This window comes from Hyla sarda, unplaced genomic scaffold (assembly GCF_029499605.1).
Source record: "Hyla sarda isolate aHylSar1 unplaced genomic scaffold, aHylSar1.hap1 scaffold_1796, whole genome shotgun sequence".
Classification (NCBI taxonomy): Eukaryota; Metazoa; Chordata; class Amphibia; order Anura; family Hylidae; genus Hyla; species Hyla sarda.
This window is the reverse complement of record NW_026608441.1, coordinates 39,067-63,468: the sequence shown is the minus strand read 5'-3', so window position 1 is coordinate 63,468 and position 24,402 is coordinate 39,067. Positions and strand designations below refer to the sequence as shown.

The 24,402-nt window shown below is 46.0% G+C and overlaps 1 long non-coding RNA gene across 2 annotated transcripts in view; it reads left to right on the top strand.

Annotated features, from left to right (window-relative positions):
- Positions 1-265: 265 nt before the first annotated feature.
- LOC130313954 (uncharacterized) overlaps positions 266-24,402 on the top strand; it is a 31,482-nt gene continuing 7,345 nt past the window's right edge. The window contains exons 1-2 of one of the 2 annotated variants that reach the window (XR_008861753.1): positions 266-308; positions 17,565-17,606. This is a non-coding gene — a long non-coding RNA (uncharacterized LOC130313954). Of the gene's footprint in view, positions 309-17,564; positions 17,607-23,204; positions 23,323-24,402 lie in introns of those variants that run through there. The other variant, XR_008861752.1, reaches the window with a different exon arrangement.

Sequence of the window (24,402 nt, the reverse complement as noted above, 5' to 3'; positions counted from 1 at the left end):
GTGTCAGAGGGTTTATTTTATTAAGATATTTCAGAATAGGGTCTCTCAGAAAACCCTCAAAAATGTTACCTACAACAAATGTTAAACTTACAGGCCTGTTGTTCCCAGGATCCATTTTGACCCCCTGACCCCTGAATTTACTATCATTACCTGATCCCATCAATAGCGACAGAAACCTCAGAACACTCAGACCATGTGACCAGAAGAATATAAACTTATCAAAACTAATGGTCGACTTTTCCATCTGTTTTTATTAGAAAGATGGCGGCTGTCTGTGGGATGACGGGCTGGGAACTGACGATACATCGGTAAGAGTCTTCAGTCCATAACATAAATATCTATAAAAATGATTATATAAAAGAGTCTTAGATATGATCATCCTCCATCTTATCGATGCGCTCCATCACTATATCAGATTATTGTACAGAATATTAGAATTATTATACATCCTCTATATCCTCAACCACATTGGACAGAGAACATAGATACTTCCAATGGGGGGCAGGGATTTAAGCAGTGCTGAACAGGATCGGCAGAAAGACATAGAGATAAGAACGGACTTCTTTATTTGGATAATGCTCGTAACGCAGCTTCCTCAGGCCTGTCCTGGTCCAGTAATCCCCCCCATATCATTATTATCCTGGTCCAGTAATCCCCCCCATATCATTATTATCCTGGTCCAGTAGTCCCCCCCATACCATTATTATCTTGGTCCTGTAATCCCCCCATATTATTATCTTTGTCGCCTCCTCTGCCCCCTCTCCAGTTCAGTCATGTCCTATACACAGGGGCCCTAAACTGTACACAATCCTCCATATGTGGTCTGACTAATGATTTATACAGAGGTAACTATGTCCTTGTCCTGAGCCTCTATCCCTCTCTATACATCACATGACTTTGTTATCCTTGGCAGTCGCTGCCTGGCACTGATCACTAAAGTAGAGTTTACTGTCCACCAGTCCCCAAAGTCTTTTTCGGTAGAAGTTTGACCTAATGTCTTATTATTCAGCTCATCATTGTACATTTCATTTTTATGGCCCAAGTCCATCACCTTACATTTATCCACATTAAACGTCATTTGCCATGTCTGTGCCCCGTGCCTCCAGCTTACCCAGATCCCTCTGTAATATTATGTTATCCTCCTCTGTGATAATCACCCTACCCAGTTTGGTGTCATCTGCAAATAAAATATTCTCCTCTGAAATCCCTCTACAGCAGTGGTTCTTAACCTTGTTGGAGGTCCTGAACCCCACCAGTTTCATATGCACATTCACTGAACCCTTCTTAATTGGAAAAATAAAATGTGATTTTTTCAAATTCAAAGGTATATATTTACCTTGGCAAGTGCCACTCTCATGTCATTTTTGCAACAATGGCAGTGTTCCCCCACATAAGGCAGGCAGAGTTCCCCCACATTAGGCAGGCAGAGTTCCCCCACATTAGGCAGGCAGTGTTCCCCCACATTAGGCAGACAGAGTTCCCCCACATTAGGCAGGCAGTGTTCCCCCACATTAGGCAGGCAGTGTTTCCCCACATTAGGCAGGCAGTGTTCCCCCACATTAGGCAGGCAGTGTTCCCCCACATTAGGCAGGCAGTGTTCCCCCACATTAGGCAGAGTTCCCCCACATTAGGTTGGCAGTGTTCCCCCACATTAGGCAGACAGAGTTCCCCCACATTAGGCAGACAGAGTTCCCCTACATTAGGCAGACAGAGTTCCCCCACATTAGGCAGACAGAGTTCCCCTACATTAGGCAGGCAGTGTTCCTCCCACATTAGGCCGACAGAGTTCCCCCACATTAGGCAGACAGTGTTCCCCCACATTAGGCAGGCAGTGTTCCCCCACATTAGGCAGGCAGTGTTCCCCCACATTAGGCAGGCAGTGTTCCCCCACATTAGGCAGGCAGTGTTCCCCCACATTAGGCAGAGTTCCACCACATTAGGTTGGCAGTGTTCCCCCACATTAGGCAGAAAGAGTTCCCCTACATTAGGCAGACAGAGTTTCCCCCACATTAGGCAGACAGAGTTCCCCCACATTAGGCAGGCAGTGTTCCCCCACATTAGGCAGGCAGTGTTCCCCCACATTATGTAGGCCAGTGGTCTTCAACCTGCAGACCTCCAGATGTTGCAAAACTACAACTGCCAGCATGCCCGGACAGCCAACGGCTGTCCGGGCATGCTGGGAGTTGTAGTTTTGAAACATCTGGAGGTCCACAGGTTGAAGACCACTAATGTAGGCAGTGTTCCCCCACAGACATACAGCCTCCAGCCATATACAGTGTATGCCTGTGTACTGCCCCACTTCAGTGCTCCAACCACCGCTCCGGCTATAGCAGTAGGTCTTGGGACTAGTGGTCGGAGCACCGAAGATGACGTGGCGCTGGTCACTTACCAAGCTGGCCAGCGCGCCTTCCTCCATCTCTATCCTCTGGTCCTCAGCGCCTTCGTTTCTATGTTTTTAAACTTAACGCGGGGCCGCAGGGAGTTAATAGTGATGGGGGAAATTGCCCCGCCGCTACACGACAAACACCGGTTCAGCTCGGGGCCCCAAGCAATTGCTTGCTTTGCCTGTCCTGTTGCGACCTCCCCCGCTGAACCCCGGGACTGACTCACCGAACCCCTGGGGTTCGATTGAACCCAGGTTAAGAATCACTGGTCTACAAGGTAATTTATATACATATTGAAAAAGGGACCCAGTACTGCCCCCTGTGGTCCCCACTAGTAACTGTCACCCAACCAGAGTAAGTTCCATTGATACTCACCCTCTGCTTCCTGTCACTGACCGGTTATAACCTATTTACATATGTCCTCCCCCAGTCCCAGCTCCTCATTTATGTACTAACCTTTTATCACAGTATCAAATGCTTTAGAAAACTCCAGATGTATAATATCCACCGCTTCACCCCGATCCAATCTATACCTGACCTCCTCATAGATGATCAGATTAGTCTGACCGATCCCTCATACACGGCCTCACCCCGATCCAATCTATACCTGACCTCCTCATAGATGATCAGATTAGTCTGACCGATCCCTCATACACGGCCTCACCCCGATCCAATCTATACCTGACCTCCTCATAGATAATCAGATTAGTCTGACCGATCCCTCATACACCTCACCCCCCCCCCCCAATCTATACCTGACCTCCTCATAGATGATCAGATTAGTCTGACCGATCCCTCATACACAGCCTCACCCCGATCCAATCTATACCTGTCCTCCTCATAGATAATCAGATTAGTCTGACCGATCCCTCATACACCTCACCCCCCCCCCCAATCTATACCTGACCTCCTCATAGATGATCAGATTAGTCTGACCGATCCCTCATACACCTCACCCCCCCCCCCAATCTATACCTGACCTCCTCATAGATGATCAGATTAGTCTGACCGATCCCTCATACACACCTCACCCCCCCCCCCCAATCTATACCTGACCTCCTCATAGATGATCAGATTAGTCTGACCGATCCCTCATACACCTCACCCCCCCCCAATCTATACCTGACCTCCTCATAGATGATCAGATTAGTCTGACCGATCCCTCATACACAACTCATCCCCCCCCCCCAATCTATACCTGACCTCCTCATAGATGATCAGATTAGTCTGACCGATCCCTCATACACCTCACCCCCCCCCAATCTATACCTGACCTCCTCATAGATGATCAGATTAGTCTGACCGATCCCTCATACACACCTCACCCCCCCCCCCCCCCAATCTATACCTGACCTCCTCATAGATGATCAGATTAGTCTGACCGATCCCTCATACACCTCACCCCCCCCAATCTATACCTGACCTCCTCATAGATGATCAGATTAGTCTGACCGATCCCTCATACACCTCACCCCCCCCCAATCTATACCTGACCTCCTCATAGATGATCAGATTAGTCTGACCGATCCCTCATACACAACTCATCCCCCCCCCCCCAATCTATACCTGACCTCCTCATAGATGATCAGATTAGTCTGACCGATCCCTCATACACCTCACCCCCCCCAATCTATACCTGACCTCCTCATAGATGATCAGATTAGTCTGACCGATCCCTCATACACCTCACCCCCCCCCAATCTATACCTGACCTCCTCATAGATGATCAGATTAGTCTGACCGATCCCTCATACACCTTATCCCCCCCCAATCTATACTTGACCTCCTCATAGATGATCAGATTAGTCTGACCGATCCCTCATACACCTCACCCCCCCCCCCAATCTATACCTGACCTCCTCATAGATGATCAGATTAGTCTGACCGATCCCTCATACACCTCATCCCCCCCCAATCTATACCTGACCTCCTCATAGATGATCAGATTAGTCTGACTGATCCCTCATACACACCTCATCCCCCCCCCAATCTATACCTGACCTCCTCATAGATGATCAGATTAGTCTGACCGATCCCTCATATACACCTCAACCCCCCCCAATCTATACCTGACCTCCTCATAGATGATCAGATTAGTCTGACCGATCCCTCATACACCTCACCCCCCCCCAATCTATACCTGACCTCCTCATAGATGATCAGATTAGTCTGACCGATCCCTCATACACAACTCATCCCCCCCCCCCAATCTATACCTGACCTCCTCATAGATGATCAGATTAGTCTGACCGATCCCTCATACACCTCACCCCCCCCAATCTATACCTGACCTCCTCATAGATGATCAGATTAGTCTGACCGATCCCTCATACACACCTCACCCCCCCCCCAATCTATACCTGACCTCCTCATAGATGATCAGATTAGTCTGACCGATCCCTCATACACCTCACCCCCCCCAATCTATACCTGACCTCCTCATAGATGATCAGATTAGTCTGACCGATCCCTCATACACCTCACCCCCCCCCCAATCTATACCTGACCTCCTCATAGATGATCAGATTAGTCTGACCGATCCCTCATACACAACTCATCCCCCCCCCCCCAATCTATACCTGACCTCCTCATAGATGATCAGATTAGTCTGACCGATCCCTCATACACCTCACCCCCCCCAATCTATACCTGACCTCCTCATAGATGATCAGATTAGTCTGACCGATCCCTCATACACCTCACCCCCCCCCAATCTATACCTGACCTCCTCATAGATGATCAGATTAGTCTGACCGATCCCTCATACACCTTATCCCCCCCCAATCTATACTTGACCTCCTCATAGATGATCAGATTAGTCTGACCGATCCCTCATACACCTCACCCCCCCCCAATCTATACCTGACCTCCTCATAGATGATCAGATTAGTCTGACCGATCCCTCATACACCTCATCCCCCCCCAATCTATACCTGACCTCCTCATAGATGATCAGATTAGTCTGACTGATCCCTCATACACACCTCATCCCCCCCCCAATCTATACCTGACCTCCTCATAGATGATCAGATTAGTCTGACCGATCCCTCATATACACCTCAACCCCCCCCAATCTATACCTGACCTCCTCATAGATGATCAGATTAGTCTGACCGATCCCTCATACACATCTCATCCCCCCCCCAATCTATACCTGACCTCCTCATAGATGATCAGATTAGTCTGACCGATCCCTCATACACCTCAACCCCCCCCAATCTATACCTGACCTCCTCATAGATGATCAGATTAGTCTGACCAATCCCTCATACACCTCATCCCCCCCCCAATCTATACCTGACCTCCTCATAGATGATCAGATTAGTCTGACTGATCCCTCATACACATCTCATCCCCCCCCCAATCTATACCTGACCTCCTCATAGATGATCAGATTAGTCTGACCGATCCCTCATATACACCTCAACCCCCCCCAATCTATACCTGACCTCCTCATAGATGATCAGATTAGTCTGACCGATCCCTCATACACGGCCTCACCCTGATCCAATCTATACCTGACCTCCTCATAGATGATCAGATTAGTCTGACCAATCCCTCATACACCTCATCCCCCCCCCCAATCTATACCTGACCTCCTCATAGATGATCAGATTAGTCTGACCGATCCCTCATACACATCTCATCCCCCCCCCAATCTATACCTGACCTCCTCATAGATGATCAGATTAGTCTGACCGATCCCTCATATACACCTCAACCCCCCCCAATCTATACCTGACCTCCTCATAGATGATCAGATTAGTCTGACCGATCCCTCATACACGGCCTCACCCTGATCCAATCTATACCTGACCTCCTCATAGATGATCAGATTAGTCTGACCGATCCCTCATACACCTCACCCCCCCCCCCAATCTATACCTGACCTCCTCATAGATGATCAGATTAGTCTGACCGATCCCTCATACACGGCCTCACCCCGATCCAATCTATACCTGACCTCCTCATAGATGATCAGATTAGTCTGACCGATCCCTCATACACCTCACCCCCCCCCAATCTATACCTGACCTCCTCATAGATGATCAGATTAGTCTGACCGATCCCTCATACACGGCCTCACCCCGATCCAATCTATACCTGACCTCCTCATAGATTATCAGATTAGTCTGACTGATCCCTCATACACACCTCATCCCCCCCCAATCTATACCTGACCTCCTCATAGATGATCAGATTAGTCTGACTGATCCCTCATACACATCTCATCCCCCCCCCCAATCTATACCTGACCTCCTCATAGATGATCAGATTAGTCTGACCGATCCCTCATACACCCCACCCCCCCCCAATCTATACCTGACCTCCTCATAGATGATCAGATTAGTCTGACCGATCCCTCATACACGGCCTCACCCCGATCCAATCTATACCTGACTTCCTCATAGATGATCAGATTAGTCTGACCGATCCCTCATGCACCTCACCCCCCCCCCAATCTATACCTGACTTCCTCATAGATGATCAGATTATTCTGACCGATCCCTCATACACACCTCCTCCCCCCCAATCCATACCTGACCTCCTCATAGATGATCAGATTAGTCTGACTGATCCCTCATACACGGCCTCACCCTGATCCAATCTATACCTGACCTCCTCATAGATGATCAGATTAGTCTGACCGATCCCTCATACACGGCCTCACCCCGATCCAATCTATACCTGACCTCCTCATAGATAATCAGATTAGTCTGACCGATCCCTCATACACGGCCTCACCCCCCCCCCCCCAATCTATACCTGACCTCCTCATAGTTGATCAGATTAGTCTGACCGATCCCTCATACACACCTCATCCCCCCCCCCCCCAATCTATACCTGACCTCCTCATAGATGATCAGATTAGTCTGACCGATCCCTCATACACGGCCTCACCCCCCCCCAATCTATACCTGACCTCCTCATAGATGATCAGATTATTCTGACCGATCCCTCATACACACCTCCTCCCCCCCAATCTATACCTGACCTCCTCATAGATGATCAGATTAGTCTGACTGATCCCTCATACACGGCCTCACCCCGATCCAATCTATACCTGACCTCCTCATAGATAATCAGATTAGTCTGACCGATCCCTCATACACATCGCATCCCCCCCAATCTATACCTGACCTCCTCATAGATGATCAGATTAGTCTGACCGATCCCTCAAACACGGCCTCACCCTGATCCAATCTATACCTGACCTCCTCATAGATGATCAGATTAGTCTGACCGATCCCTCATACACCTCACCCCCCCCCCAATCTATACCTGACCTCCTCATAGATGATCAGATTATTCTGACCGATCCCTCATACACACCTCCTCCCCCCCAATCTATACCTGACCTCCTCATAGATGATCAGATTAGTCTGACTGATCCCTCATACACGGCCTCACCCCGATCCAATCTATACCTGACCTCCTCATAGATAATCAGATTAGTCTGACCGATCCCTCATACACGACCTCACCCCCCCCCCCAATCTATACCTGACCTCCTCATAGATGATCAGATTAGTCTGACCGATCCCTCATACACACCTCATCCCCCCCCAATCTATACCTGATCTCCTCATAGATGATCAGATTAGTCTGACCGATCCCTCATACACACCTCATCCCCCCCCCCAATCTATACCTGACCTCCTCATAGATGATCAGATTAGTCTGACCGATCCCTCATACACACCTCATCCCCCCCCAATCTATACCTGATCTCCTCATAGATGATCAGATTAGTCTGACCGATCCCTCATACACACCTCACCCCCCCCCCAATCTATACCTGACCTCCTCATAGATGATCAGATTAGTCTGACCGATCCCTCATACACCTCATCCCCCCCCAATCTATACCTGACCTCCTCATAGATGATCAGATTAGTCTGACCGATCCCTCATACACGACCTCACCCCCCCCCCAATCTATACCTGACCTCCTCATAGATGATCAGATTAGTCTGACCGATCCCTCATACACACCTCATCCCCCCCCAATCTATACCTGATCTCCTCATAGATGATCAGATTAGTCTGACCGATCCCTCATACACACCTCATCCCCCCCCCCAATCTATACCTGACCTCCTCATAGATGATCAGATTAGTCTGACCGATCCCTCATACACACCTCATCCCCCCCAATCTATACCTGATCTCCTCATAGATGATCAGATTAGTCTGACCGATCCCTCATACACCTCATCCCCCCCCAATCTATACCTGACCTCCTCATAGATGATCAGATTAGTCTGACTGATCCCTCATACACGGCCTCACCCCGATCCAATCTATACCTGACCTCCTCATAGATGATCAGATTAGTCTGACTGATCCCTCGTACACGGCCTCACCCCCCCCCCCAATCTATACCTGACCTCCTCATAGATGATCAGATTAGTCTGACCGATCCCTCATACACATCTCATCCCCCCCAATCTATACCTGACCTCCTCATAGATGATCAGATTAGTCTGACCGATCCCACATACACATCTCATCCCCCCCAATCTATACCTGACCTCCTCATAGATGATCAGATTAGTCTGACCGATCCCACATACACATCTCATCCCCCCCCAATCTATACCTGACCTCCTCATAGATGATCAGATTATTCTGACCGATCCCTCATACACACCTCCTCCCCCCCAATCTATACCTGACCTCCTCATAGATGATCAGATTAGTCTGACCGATCCTACATACACATCTCATCCCCCCCCAATCTATACCTGACCTCCTCATAGATGATCAGATTAGTCTGACCGATCCCTCATACACGGCCTCACCCCGATCCAATCTATACCTGACCTCCTCATAGATGATCAGATTAGTCTGACTGATCCCTCATACACACCTCACCCCCCCCCCCAATCTATACCTGACCTCCTCATAGATGATCAGATTAGTCTGACCGATCCCTCATACACGGCCTCACCCCGATCCAATCTATACCTGACCTCCTCATAGATGATCAGATTAGTCTGACTGATCCCTCATACACCTCACCCCGATCCAATCTATACCTGTCCTCCTCATAGATGATCAGATTAGTCTGACCGATCCCTCATACACCTCACCCCCCCCCAATCTATACCTGACCTCCTCATAGATGATCAGATTAGTCTGACTGATCCCTCATACACATCTCATCCCCCCCCAATCTATACTTGACCTCCTCATAGATGATCAGATTAGTCTGACTAATCCCTCATACACCTCACCCCCCCCCCCCAATCTATACCTGACCTCCTCATAGATGATCAGATTAGTCTGACCGATCCCTCATACACCTCACCCCGATCCAATCTATACCTGACCTCCTCATAGATGATCAGATTAGTCTGACTGATCCCTCATACACATCTCATCCCCCCCCAATCTATACTTGACCTCCTCATAGATGATCAGATTAGTCTGACTAATCCCTCATACACCTCACCCCCCCCCCCCCAATCTATACTTGACCTCCTCATAGATGATCAGATTAGTCTGACTAATCCCTCATACACCTCATCCCCCCCCCCAATCTATACTTGACCTCCTCATAGATGATCAGATTAGTCTGACTAATCCCTCATACACCTCACCCCCCCCCCCCAATCTATACTTGACCTCCTCATAGATGATCAGATTAGTCTGACCGATCCCACATGAACCTATGTTGTTTCTGTGTCAGAAGGTTCATTTTATTAAGATATTTCAGAATAGCGTCTCTCAGAAAACCCTCAAAAATGTTAAACTTACAGGCCTGTAGTTCCCAGGATCCATTTTGACCCCTTTTTGAATATTGGTGCCACGTTTGCTGAGCACCAGTCCTGTAGAACAATCCCTGTTATTAGAGAATCTTTAATTATAAGGAATATGGGTCTGTCTAGCACAGTAATTAAAGGGGTACTCCGGTGGAAAACAGATTTTTTTTAAATTAACTGGTGCCACAAAGTTAAGTATATTTGTAAATTACTTTTATTTAAAAATCTTAATCCTTTCAGTACTTATCAGCTGCTGTATACTAAAGAAGAAGTTATTTCTTTCTGGAAATCTTTTCAGTCTGACCACAGTGCTCTCTGCTGAAACCTCTGTCCAAGTCAGGAACTGTCCAGAGCAGGAGAGGTTTGCTATGGGGATTTGCTTGCACTCTGGACAGTTCCTGACATCGACAGAGGTGTCAGCAGAGAGCACTGTGGTCAGACTGAAAAGATTTCCAGAAAGAAATAAAATTCATGTAGAGCATAGAGCAGCTGATAAGTACTGGATGGATTAAGATTTTTAAATAGAAGTAATTTACAAATCTATTTAACTTTCTGGCACCAGTTGATTTAAAAAAAATGTTTTCCACCAGAGTACCCCTTTAATTCCTACAAACCCTAAGATGCATGTCATCTGGGCCCAGTGATTTGTGTATTTCATCTTATCATTTATCATATACCTAACTGTGTTAATTAGCTAAATTGGTTTTCTCCTATTTCTAACACATTTACTCCCCTAGGGTTTATGTTGTTCACAAGATATCAAAAGGCATGCTGGGCGCTGTAGTTATGCAACAGCTTGAGGCCCTTTTTTTCAAGCAAAAAGTGTTCCTCCAGCTATTGCATAATTACAACTCCCATCATACGCAGACAGCCGAAGGGCATACTGGGAATAGGAGTTATACAACAGCTGGAGGCACACCAATACAACTCCCAGCATGCACAGACAGCCAAAGGACATGCTGAAAGTTGTAGTCGAGTGCCTCCAGCTGTTGCATGACTTGTCCTTTGGCTGTGCATGCTGGGAGCTGTAATAATTCAACAGCAGGAGGCACACAGGCCTCACCTCCTCCTGCTGCCGCTGCGGTTCACTACAGTTGCAGATCCTGCCACCCCCTCCAGATCCCACCGCTGCCTCTGGAGCCCAGATCCCGCACCACTGACCCCAAAGCCGCCACTGAGAGGAGGCCCGCATCGCTCACCGGAACCTAGCAGGAGCTGTGGTTGGCCCTTCTCGGCCGACCAATAACAGCGATCGTGGGGTGGCACCAGTGCCATCTCACTCCTGCTGGGCAAGGGTGATGGTGCTGTCTTGGACAGCACCAATCAATCTTATTTTCCGGGTCACAAGTGACCCGAATGGCCCGGAAAAGCCATGATTCACAACAATTGCAAAAAAGGGGGGGGTCTCAGGATATGACAGCAGCCATCCTGGCCCAATCACCGCTTCAGGAGACATGGTGATCCAGGAATGCAGCGCCATAAAAGTATCACGTCGTCTAAAGGGTTAATGCCAGACATCAGTCCGATCAGCCATGCTCTGCATTAACCCTGGGTCCCGACTGGGAATGGTCGGGACCCATGGGGTTTGAAGCGTTCCCTGCTTGTGAGAACACATTAAACCCTGTTAACGGGACCAGGGCGCACAGGTACGGCCTGAGTCCTTAAGGAGTTAAGGAAGAATAGAGAGAGTTATGGATGGTCACATCTATAACAGTGCCACCAGTATCCACTACCATCCATAGACCATAACTAAAAAAATTAAAAAAATACTTTTAAATAGGTGGTTTTGTATTAATATAAAAATTGCGCCATCAGGTGACCAGTAACAAATAGAAACCTGGTTGTGAGAATCTCTTGTGTCGGAGATGGACAAGTGTGGAGCATTTTCTATTGGCCAAAAAAGAAACCATTTAAGCCTTTACTGACACAGCCTTGTCTTGGCCCTTAAGGGTTTATGTGGTGGTACACGTGCCCAGGCTGACGGCATTATATCACAATAACCAGACTTACCTCCAGCTGCTCCCCCGATGCCTCCGGTATCCTGCTCCGTCCTCCGTTACAGTCCTCTTCCTTGTAGCTGGGGTCAACACGTCAGACGGCCAATCAGCAGTTGCACAGGTGGGACATTGCTGTGGAGGTGTCCACAAGGGACCCTCTCGCCGTCATCGCTAGAGATGAGCGAATCAAAGCAGACGAACCTGAGTTCATTACGAATTTCATGATTTATTCGATTGGCAATGAATGCGAATATCGGCGCGATTCTATTGCGCGAATCGCTTCATTAAACTCCATTTAACAGCGTTCCAGGCTCCGGGACACCTAAAATGGCAGATCCATATGTCAGTACATGGGGCAGGGGATGCTGAGGAGGCGGGTAAGGGAGGTAAGTGTGATGACCCTGAATCACATGCGGGATGCAGCCTATCAGCATTCATTGACCCCTGTGATGTCACAGCCCTATATAATCGGCAGCCATCTTGCGGCTGCTCATTTCATGCCCCATACACTGCAGAGATAGGACAGACTGCGTGTCTGTGTGTGTTACATAGAGATGCTGAATTGATCATACCGCAGCATTCCACTGCCAACTGCTAGTCACATCAGCGTTGTGGACAGAGAGCAGTGCAGTGCTTTACTTGTTGTCACTGAGAAGGATTTTGACGCCATTAACCTCCCAGTCACTTCATTCAGCATTTCATCAGAGGGGCAGATAGCTGTTCATTGCCTCATACATATCAACAAGCTGCCTGAACTTCATGAACCTTATCACAGGAGGCAGGAAAGATTTTTCAGCGCAAATCTGTGTATTTTTCCCACAAGAAATCATCTGCTGCTTATACTAGTCTGTAGACGGTATAAAAACCAGTTCACACCATTGTTAATACTCTGTGACAGAGTTTAATTTTGGGTTTAATACACATTTTTCTTTTTTTGTGTGGTGCACTGTTGTGTCTTGCTGCTGTGCAAAAATATGTTTTTTCAGCGGACTGTAATGCATTTTTCTGCATATATATATTTATACATGCATACCACATGCCTACATCAAAGCCGTCTACTATTTTGTATCTGTAACAAGTCTAGATACAGGGAAAGTGCTGGCAAAAGTAATAACTGGCTTGTGTTTTACAAAAATACAGAGTTTTCTGGCGTATTGTAGCGCATTTTTCTGCCCTCATCAGTGCATACCGCATACGTACATCCAAGTAGTGTACCATTTGGTACCTGTTAATCTGTCAAGGGCCTATATACTGTGAAAGTCCAAGCAAAAGTAATCACCTGCTGCTTTTCTAGACAAATACTGTTTAAAGAGTAGTGAAGTGTATTGTAATACCCTCATAAATGCACTAAGTATGTCAGGCAGAGAAGTGCCAGGACGTGCACAGAGGAGTGGAAGAGGCCTACATACGTCAGGCAGAGTTGGCAGCAGACTTGGGGCGAGTGGCAGCAGGAGTCGCAGCGAGAGGCCTGAGCTCCCGTTATCAACCAGCGGTCGTGTCTCCACAAGCAACCCATCTGCCGTTACCGATTGGTTGACACGCTCATCCACATCATCACAAGTGACATCTGACACCCCCAGTCAACAGTCGGTGGGTTCCTCAGACACAACCCTCAGTTGGTATGGCCCGGGAGCAGTCCCTGTCCTCCCATTGCCTTTGTCCTATGCTGTTCCCTCTCCTAAAGGGAATCTCATGCTTTGGGTTCAGCTCCACTATTTACTGAGGACGATCTAATAGAGGACAGTCAGCAGCTACTGGACAGCCAAGAAGGGGAAGAGACATGCACCGTTTGCTCCGCTAGGAGGCCAAGTAGTGATGAGGTTCAGGGTCCTGAAGCAGACACTGTTGGGGAACCTGAGGAGGACATCAGTGACAAGCAGACACTTGTTGATGATGATGAAGCCGATCGCAATTGGGAGCCGGGTGCAGAAGGGGTTTCATCATCATCAGGAGAAGAGAGTTGCAGGTTGCCCATGAAACAGCAGCTGGGCCAGCAAGGCGGTAGCACGGTTGGCAGTCCGCGTGGTGGCAGTAGTGGAAATTCAGGAGCCAAATGTGCCCGGGGGAGATCACTTGCTTCGCGGCAGCCTACCTTTCTGGGAGGTAATGGAACAGGGGTTCCTGCAGATGGCGCCAGTAGCAGTCAATTAGTGCGGACTGTAGGTGGGAAAATCAGCTACTCAGAGGTGTGGAAGTTTTTCATCAGGCATCCGGAGGAGGTTCACGAAGCCACATTCAAGATATGTCGGCAGAAGGTAAAGCGTGGCCAGGGTCCCAATGTCGGCACCACGGCCCTGCGTCAACACATGCTTCGCCACCATAAAGCGGCCTTGGAGAACCGGGGCTCCGAGGTAGTGATCCAGCCTGCTGCATCACCCAGTGGCCATCCGCTCCCTCCTTCATCCAGCCAAGGCTCCACCACCTCAGCCGAAGGGAGCTGTGTGTCAAACCCTCCTTCTGTCGCTCCTGCTTCTCCCGCTTTTAGTCAGCCATTCTGCCAACAATCCATCGGTGAAGCCATGTCCAAGAGACAATTGTATGCGACCACTCATCCAACGGCGCAGAAGTTGAATGTGCTCCTGTCCATGTTGCTGGTGTTGCAGTCCCTCCCTTTTCAAGTGGTGGACTCTGCACCTTTCAGAGAATTGATGGCTTGTGCCGAGCCGAGGTGGAGAGTACAAAGTCGTCATTTCTTTGCGAAGAAGGCAGTACGGTACCAGCCCTTCACAATTTTGTTAAAGAGAAGGTGGGCCAGTCCTTGAGCCTGTCGGTGTGTACCAAAGTGCACGGCAGGGCCAACGTCTGGAGCTGTTACTATGGTCAGGGACAATACATGTCCATTATGGCTCACTGGGTGAATGTGGTTCCTGCACAGCCACAACTCCAACTTGGACAGGTCACGTCGCTTCCTCCTCCACTCTGTTAGCCCGTTGGTCCTGTGACAGTGTGCGACTCCGCCTCCTCATCCTCCACCGTGTCCTCAGCCTCCACTGCCCGGACAAGTCTTAGTGGCCCTTCAGCATACCATGTGTGCAGGGCACGGCGGTGTCACGCTGTTCTTCACATAGTTTTCCTTGGCGAAAAGTGTTGGAAACAATGGATGGTCAGTGCAATGGAGACGTTACACCTACATCTCAAGGCCACATGGGCCCTGTGGGGGCTTTTTAGATTTGTCCCTTTGTACCCACATGCCGGGGTACTGGACACTAAAACTTGGGAGTTAAAAGTTAAATTTCAAAATCATTAATTTAAATGTCAAAATCTTAAATTTAAATTAAAAAAATCATACATTTCAATGGTTTCCTCATGCTTCAGCCAACTCCAGGCTGTGTCATTCAGGTAATATATGGTTTACTGATACCGCTGCTGGGTCTGGGAATACATTTTTTTGTTATGGTAGGTAGCACCAGTCATCCAAAATCTTCATTTTAAATTTCCAAAATTCTTGTGTTTTTTCTTTGGGATTGTGAAGTCCTGGGGTCTCCTCATGCTTCAGCCAACTCCAGGCTGTGTCATTCAGGCAATATATGGTTTACTGATACTGCTGCTGGGCCTGGGTCTTGGAATAAAAATTTGTCTTATGGTAGGTAGCACCAGATATCCAAAATCTTCGGTTTAAATTTCTGAATTCATCTTTTTCTTAGGGATTGTGAAGGCCTAGTGTCTACTCATGCTGCTGCCAACTCCTGGCTGTGCCATTTAGCCACTATATGGTCTCCTCATGCTGCCAACACCTCCACGCTGTGTCATTCAGCCACTATATGGTCTCCTCATGCTTCAGCCACTTTCAGGCTGTACCATTCAGACACTATATGGGCTCCTTATGCTTTCCCTACCTCCAGGCTGTGTCATTCAGGCAATATATCGTTTTCTGATGCTGCTGGGACTGGGATATTAGCTCAATATATGTTATGGTAGCACTAGCTAACATAAATGCTTAATTGAGATTTCAACATTGATCTTTCAATGTAAGGGGTTAAGAAACCCTCGGGTGTACTGCTGATGCCTGTGCCGGAAGGCTCCTGTGTCTTTCAGGAACTACTTGGCTTACTGATGCTTCTGGGCTTGGGTCTTAAATTTTTGATGGTAGCACTAGCTAACATGCATCTTCAATAGAGCTTTAAACTTTCACCTTTTAATGTTAGGGGTTGTGAACCCCTCTTCTGTACTCATGCTGCTTCCTGCTCCACTCTGTGTGTTTCAGGAACTACTTGGCTTACTGTTGCTGCTGGGCCTGGGCCAAAAAACGTTTTGATGGTAGCACTAGCTGACATACATCTTCAATAGAGATTTCAACATTCATCTTTTAATCTTAGGGATTGTAATTTTTTCAAGACTGAGGCCCTTTGGCACTCGACGTCATATGACCTGTGGAATTATCACAAGAATCCAATGAAACATGTTGGAGCAATAGCAATGAACCATAATTGATTAAATGAAACATTCATACTTTCATAATCAAGGGGGCACTGAGGGGCAGGGGTTGGAACAGGTGGTATCTCGCCTGGCGGAGGGCCGCCAGGTCGATGATCGGCAGAATGGGTAATGTAAAAATTTAATTTTCACATCAAATTACATTACAGTGGGGATCAAAAGTTTGGGCACCCCAGGTAAAAATTTGTATTAATGTGCATAAAGAAGCCAAGGAAAGATGGAAAAATCTCCAAAAGGCATCAAATTAGACATTTTTATAATATGTCAACAAAAGTTAGATTTTATTTCCATCATTTACACTTTCAAAATAACAGAAAACAAAAAAATGGCATCTGCAAAAGTTTGGGCACCCTGCAGAATTTATAGCATGCACTGCCCCCTTTACAAAGCTGAGACCTGCCAGTGTCATGGATTGTTCTCAATCGTCATCTGGGAAGACCAGGTGATGTCAATCTCAGAAGGTTTTAAATGCCCAGACTCATCTGACCTTGCCCCAACAATCAGCACCATGGGTTCTTCTAAGCGGTTGTCTAGAAATCTGAAACTGAGGCATTGGCAAGATCATCGCTGCCATTAGAGGTCAGTCCTGCCTGATTATTGCAGCCATTTCTGATTATGAGGCAAGGGCAGATCCTGGACTCACTTCTAAGATGGTTGATGTGACATGATGTAAATATTCCTCATTTCGCATTAACGTATTTCCCCACATGACAGGAAAGGGTTGAAATTCACTTTCATATTTTTTGTCCCTAAGAATAAAAAAATTGGAAAAAGTTCTTCTTAGCTACATCCCATATAACAGAGATCCATCTGGTTCACCCATAGTGAAGGTGATGATCTGATGGACGGCTCAGCCCCAGGCGCCATCATACAAGGTCACTTCAGCCCCTTGTCACCTCTTCCCACCATAATAATAGGAGGTGAATTTCCAGACATTTTATCTCTATAGATCATTCCTGTTTATTGTTCTTTTATTGTAGAAAGAAAAAAATCAAGATGATAAACAAACTATAGAATCACTGGTAAGAAAAAGTTTCTTCTTTTGTTAAAAATAAAGAATAAAAACAATATATTCTACAATGATAACGATTCCGATTCCAAATGGTTTTAGTAGAAAAGTCCACTGTTCTGGCTCCATAGGGGCTTTGTAAACGCACATGGCCTTCAATTCCAGCTAAATTCTCTCTTCAAATACCAAATTTTGCTGCTCCTCTTCTGAGCCCTGTAGTGCGCCCGCAGAGCACTTTACCTCCACATAAGGGGTATTTCCATACCCTAAATAAATTGTGTTAGAATTTTTTTAAGGCTTTTTTTTATTCTTTTTGAGGCTACAATTTGGTGTAGCCTCCAATTTTTTTTTTCATAAGGGGTAAAAGGAGAAAAAGCCCCCAAAATTCATAACACAATTTCTCCCGAGGACAAAAATTCCCCATATGTGGCACTAAACTATTGCCTTGAAATACAAAAGGGCACCATGCACATTTGAGGCCTATATGAGGGATTTGCATAACCTACAGTAGAGTTTCCCAAACAGTGTGCCTCCAGCTGTTGCAAAACTACAAATCCCAGCATGCCTGAACAGTCAATGGCTGTCCGTGTATGCTGGGAGTTGTTGTTTTGCAACAGCTGGAGGCTCTGTTTAGGAAACAGTGTCATACAAGGCATTTTTATTTGGGGGTGGGGGGAGCGTGGAGTAATTGTGTAAGTGTATCTGTATATGTAGTGTTTTACACTTTATTTTGTGTCAGTGTAGTGTAGTGTAGTATAGTGTAGGTGTTTTTTTTACAGTAAGTACACACGGTCGGGTTTACAACAAGTTTGAGCCACGGCGGATTTTCCACAACTCAAACTCTGTGCGGGAAACTTACTGTAGACCCACCATGTGCTCTAGTTGTTTAACTACAACTCCCAGCATGTACGGACAGCCAAAGGGCATGCTGGGAGTTGTAGTTATGCAACAGCTGGAGGTACATAACTATAACCCCCAGCATGCCTTTTGGCTGTCCGCGCATGCTAGGAGTTGTAGTTATGCAACAGCTGGAGGCCCACTTTTTGATAGAAAAGAAGGGCCTCTAGCGATTGCCTAACTACAACGCCCAGCATGCCTTTTGACTGTCCGTGCATGCTGGGAGTTGTAGTTATGCAACAGTTGGAGGCCCTTATTTTTTTCAAGCAAAAAGTGTTCCTCCAGCTGTTGCATAACTACAAGTCCCATCATGCGCGGACAGCCAAAGGACATAATGAAAGCTGTAGTCGTGTGCCTCCAGCTGTTGCATGACTACAACTCCCAGCATGCCTTTTGGCTGTTCATGCTGGGAGTTGTAATAATTCAACGGCTGGAGGCACACAGGCCTCACCTCCTTCTGCTGCCGCCGCCAATCACTACACTTGCAAATCCTGCCGCCCCCTCCGGATCCCGCCACTGCCTCTGGAGCCTGGATGCCGCAGCCGCCTCTGACCCTGAAGCCTCCACTGAGATGATTTACCTCAACTCAGCCCAAAAGGACTGAGCAAAAAGTCCACTTTTTATCCCTCACTTTGATAAAACTTAACTTTTACTTATAAGTGATTAAACAATAATGTGAAATGTGAATGGACTTTTTGCTCAGTCCTTTTGGGCTGAGTTGAGGTAAATAAATAAACTTGTAACAGTAGAACAAAAAAGAGAAGTCGGCGACTCACCGGAGTTGATTTTTAAGCAGTTTCTTCTTTATTAATACTCACATACATGGGGAGAGAAAGACGTACAGGGGGTACAGCTGTCTGGCAACGGGACCGTTTCACATGTTTCACATGCTTCGTCTGGCCTGAGCTGAATAACTAACACGTGACTATAAATACAGGTAAGGACCTCCTATTAACCTATCACCTGCTGACACGTGGTCAGTGACGGACAAGATGGGCGGTAACTAAAATAGTACTGGTCCATCTATAGAAGTTAAAATCATGTAATACAAGACTGTATAGAAAAATACCTTTAAAAACAAGGAGCTAAATCGACTCGGTCATTCAGACCCAAAGGGCCGGTTGCTTCCGTTTTTAAAATCCAATAGGTTTCTCTCTGAAGTAAATACTTATCACGTGACATACCTGGTCTATGTTCCACTCTTTCTATTCCCGCAAAGGATATGGCCTCTGGATTCGCTCCGTGCGCTTCCAACAAAAATAAACCAGAAAATCGCAATGAAAACGCAACCTCAACTCCACAAAATGAACGTAACCCACGCCAAGCCGAGGTCCCTTTAGGAAGGAACACACAAGGAGGAGCAGAAGGAAGATTACCAAGAGATCAGAGAAAGATACCCCCCTGGAACCACCAAAATTTATATCTAATGTAATAAATCTTACTAAAGAAGAATTCCCAGACGAGGTTATATCTCTGCTATCAAGAGGTTTGAACTTTGGACTAACGGAAAGTTTCGACGCAGTGCAATTCGAAATAGATCTAGCTAAATCCCTGAGAGACATTCATTTACATAAGTATTTTGTGAACAAAAAACCATATGAGCATGACATATGTGAAGGTGACTTACCCGCATGTATAGGTGATCTGGGTTTCTTTCCAGGCGAATGTAGTGATTTGGAAAGAGAATGCATAGTTTTTTTAGCATCAGACTTTGCCGATGTAGAATTAAAGAATACAGTAGAAATACAAAATTTTACGAAAGGTGAAAAGTCTAACTTTAACCCTCCCATTCAACCAGGTGGCCACCTTGATTTATTTAAAAATGCAGTGTTGAAAGATGTAAAATCTATAATTTACCAGAATAAGCACCCAAATTTGACACCTAAGGAAACTCAAGCTCTCAGAGAGTTAAAATCAAGGGATGATCTAGTTATTATAAGAGCTGATAAAGGGGGGAGTGTAGTCCTTATGTACAAGGAAATGTATAACAAAGAAGCCGAAAGGCAATTAAAGGATACTTCTACATACACCCCCCTCAAGAAAGATCCCACATTTAAAATACTTAATGACTTAAAATCTTTCCTTCACAGAAAAATAACAGAAGGTATATTATCTAAGAGAAATGCGGAGAAACTGATTCCAGACATGCCCAAATCACCATCATGGTATCATCTCCCCAAAGTACATAAGGGACAGAGCCCCCCCCCCGGGCAGACCTATAGTCTCGGGGGTGGGCTCCGTCACCGAACATTTATCCCACTATACTGACTGGTTATTATGTCCTCTATTAACAGCTATACCAGCTTACATAAAGGACAACCAGCACTTACTTCAGTTAGTGGGTGACTTAAAATGGGAGACAGGATGGTTATTATGTTCAATTGACGTCGTAAGTTTATATACCCGCATCCCCCATGAAGCGGGGGTGCGGGCAGTACGACATTTTTTGGAAAGCACTGACAAAACAGCTGAGTATATTAACTTCGTCTGCTAATCTCTATATTTTATTCTGACGAACAGCACGTTTAAATATGAGGAGGATTGGTACAGACAGGACACCGGGACCCCGATGGGGACACCGGTGTCCTGTACGTACGCCAATATCTTCCTAGCGATGCTAGAAAATAGTTATGTTTATTCTAGTAAAAATCCCTTTATTCAATACATCCAGTCATATTCGAGATTCGTGGATGACATCTTGATAATCTGGTCAGGGACAGAGTCCCAATTCCAGGAATGTGTCACATATCTAAATAACATTAATGATATGAATATGTCTTTTACGTCTCAAGTTGGGGGAGAATCAATAGAATTTCTGGACGGAAAATAAAATAACAAGCCAAGGTTACCGAAAAAGTGTAGCCAAAAACACAATACTACACTACGAAAGCTCGCACCCTGAATGTGTTAAAAAGGGAATCCCTTATGGACAATTTGTCCGGCTCAAAAGAAATAACACATCAGAAAATATGTATAAAGTTCAAGCAGATGAATTACAAATAAGATTAAAAGAAAGGAAATGTCCCGATACAATGTGAATAACAGCTAGAAAAAGAGCAGACAATTTAAAAAGAGAGTCTAAGAATAAAAGAAAGAAAAAAGAGGATGATAAGAGGTTTATATTTACATTCAAAAATTCACCAGTGAATAAAGTGATCGAGCAAGTGATCAGGAGAAATTGGTTTATAATAGAAGGCGACGAGGACCTGAGAAATGAAGCAAAAAGGAAACCACTAATAGCATATAAAAAAAATAAAACACTGGGAGATGCTTTGAAAAATCACACAAAGAAATCTAAAACTACAAAAGTATCTTGGTTTAATGATATTGTTCCTGTAGGTAACTATCAATGCAAAAGTTGTAATTTTTGTAAACTGAATAATGGTCTAAAAACTATGCGCATAGGATCCGTAACACATACGGTAAATACCCTCATTACTTGCCGCACAAAATATATAGTGTATGTAATATTTTGCCCGTGCGGCTTTTTCTATGTGGGAAAAACTATCAGACCTTTATTTAATCGCATACGCGAACATATTTATTCTTTACGTACCCGAAAGGGTGCGCCGCGTCTGATTAACCACATTGTGGAAGCGCACGGAGCGAATCCAGAGGCCATATCCTTTGTGGGAATAGAAAGAGTGGAACATAGACCAGGTATGTCACGTGATAAGTATTTACTTCAGAGAGAAACCTATTGGATTTTAAAAACGGAAGCAACCGGCCCTTTGGGTCTGAATGACCGAGTCGATTTAGCTCCTTGTTTTTAAAGGTATTTTTCTATACAGTCTTGTATTACATGATTTTAACTTCTATAGATGGACCAGTACTATTTTAGTTACCGCCCATCTTGTCCGTCACTGACCACGTGTCAGCAGGTGATAGGTTAATAGGAGGTCCCTACCTGTATTTATAGTCACGTGTTAGTTATTCAGCTCAGGCCAGACGAAGCATGTGAAACATGTGAAACGGTCCCGTTGCCAGACAGCTGTACCCCCTGTACGTCTTTCTCTCCCCATGTATGTGAGTATTAATAAAGAAGAAACTGCTTGAAAATCAACTCCGGTGAGTCGCCGACTTCTCTTTTGTGTTCTACTGTTACAAGACTATTGCTTAGTGTCAAGTCAGAGCACCACCAAGGTTTCACAGAAGCAGCCCACCCAGTTATCCCTTTTTCCACTAGTCCCACTTAAACGTCACAGACTGAGCAGTGCCGATCTCTCTTGCCTACTTTACCTGTGTAAATAAATAAACATATCTTTAGTCCACCCCTCACTAGGGTCATTGATCCTTGTGATCTATAATTTTGAGTTAGCCACTGAGATGAGGCCCGCATCGCTCACCCGACCCTAGCAGGATGCTTTCTTGGCCGACCAATCACATCGATCGTGGGGTGGCACCAGTGCCATCTCACTCCTGCTGGGCAAGGATGATTGGTGCTGTCTTGGATGACTTGGTGGGATCTGATGATACATTGGTAAGAGTCTTCAGTCCATAACATAAATATCTATAAAAATGATTATATAAAAGAGTCTTAGATATGATCATCCTCCATCTTATCGATGCGCTCCATCACTATATCAGATTATTGTACAGAATATTAGAATTATTATACATCCTCTATATCCTCAATCACATTGTAGACTATGTAACAACCAAAGAATAATGCGGACGATCCCCTTATAGATCCCGTCTATTCGTTTCCACAAGATTCCTGCTCGTAGGGGTGAGGGAAGAGTTCTCAGCGCTCCGTGTATGAGTAACATTAGATTCTAGGATCAGGATTCTTCCCAGAGAAGTCAGTGGAGTTCATAGACCTCCAGGAGGGAGTATGGAAATCTTTATGGATTGTTTTAATTTGTTATAAAAAAATATATATTTTTGTCTATCTATGTACCTACCTATCTTTTTATATATCTGATTGGAGTATATACTGTCATCTATAACATAACATCTTCCAGGAAAATCTGACTGAAGATGTTGGTGAAGCTCTCGCTCCAGCAGTGAAGGACGTTGTGAGGACTCTAAGGCTAGGTTTCCACTTGTTTTTTGTTTGTTTTTTTATTCATATTTCCCGCAGAGAGCTGTGATTGGACAGATGGTTCCAGCCACTCACAACTTTCTGTGGGAAATATGAATATGTGTATATATACCTCAGTGCAGGGGACCATAGAAGAGCGGCCGCCACATCTACACATTATACAGGAGGATCACAGTGGGTGTCAGGAGTGACATGGGCGATCTGTCTATTAATGCAGGTACTACAGCTCCCAGCAGGGAGCAGAGTGTGCTCCATGTTGGGAGTAGTAGTACCTGCAGTTCAAGACAGATCACAGCGGGTATCACTCCTGACACCCAATGGGATCGTCCTATCTATAGCAGAGATGTGGAGCGGCTTTCTCCTGCACTCCGTGATATGAATAGAACATCACTCATTCATATTTCCGGCAGAGAGCTGTGATTGGCTGCAACCATCCGGCCAATCACCACTCTGGGTGGGAAATATGAATGAGTAGTTTTCTATTCACATCACTGGCCGGAGTATAGTGCAGAGATGTGAGCGCTGTATAGAGCAGCTCCGCATCTCTGCTATATTATGGACATCGCATCTGGTGTCAGGAGTGACACCCGGGGCGAACTGTCTATTAGTACAGGAACTACTACTCCTATCATGGAACAGTGTGTTCCGTGCTGGGAGTAGTAGTAGTACCTAAAATATATTTTTTAAAAATAGGAAAAAAAAGTGAAAAACACACACACTGATGCTGAAATGTAATTCTATATATTTTAATAATGCAGGATAACCCCCTTACTGGTGGCATTGTGAAGTTATTATGTGTGGTAGCCAGGAGGATGTAGGGTATGGGGAGTGTAGCTGTGCGGTAGTTAACCCCTTAAGGACCGGGGGG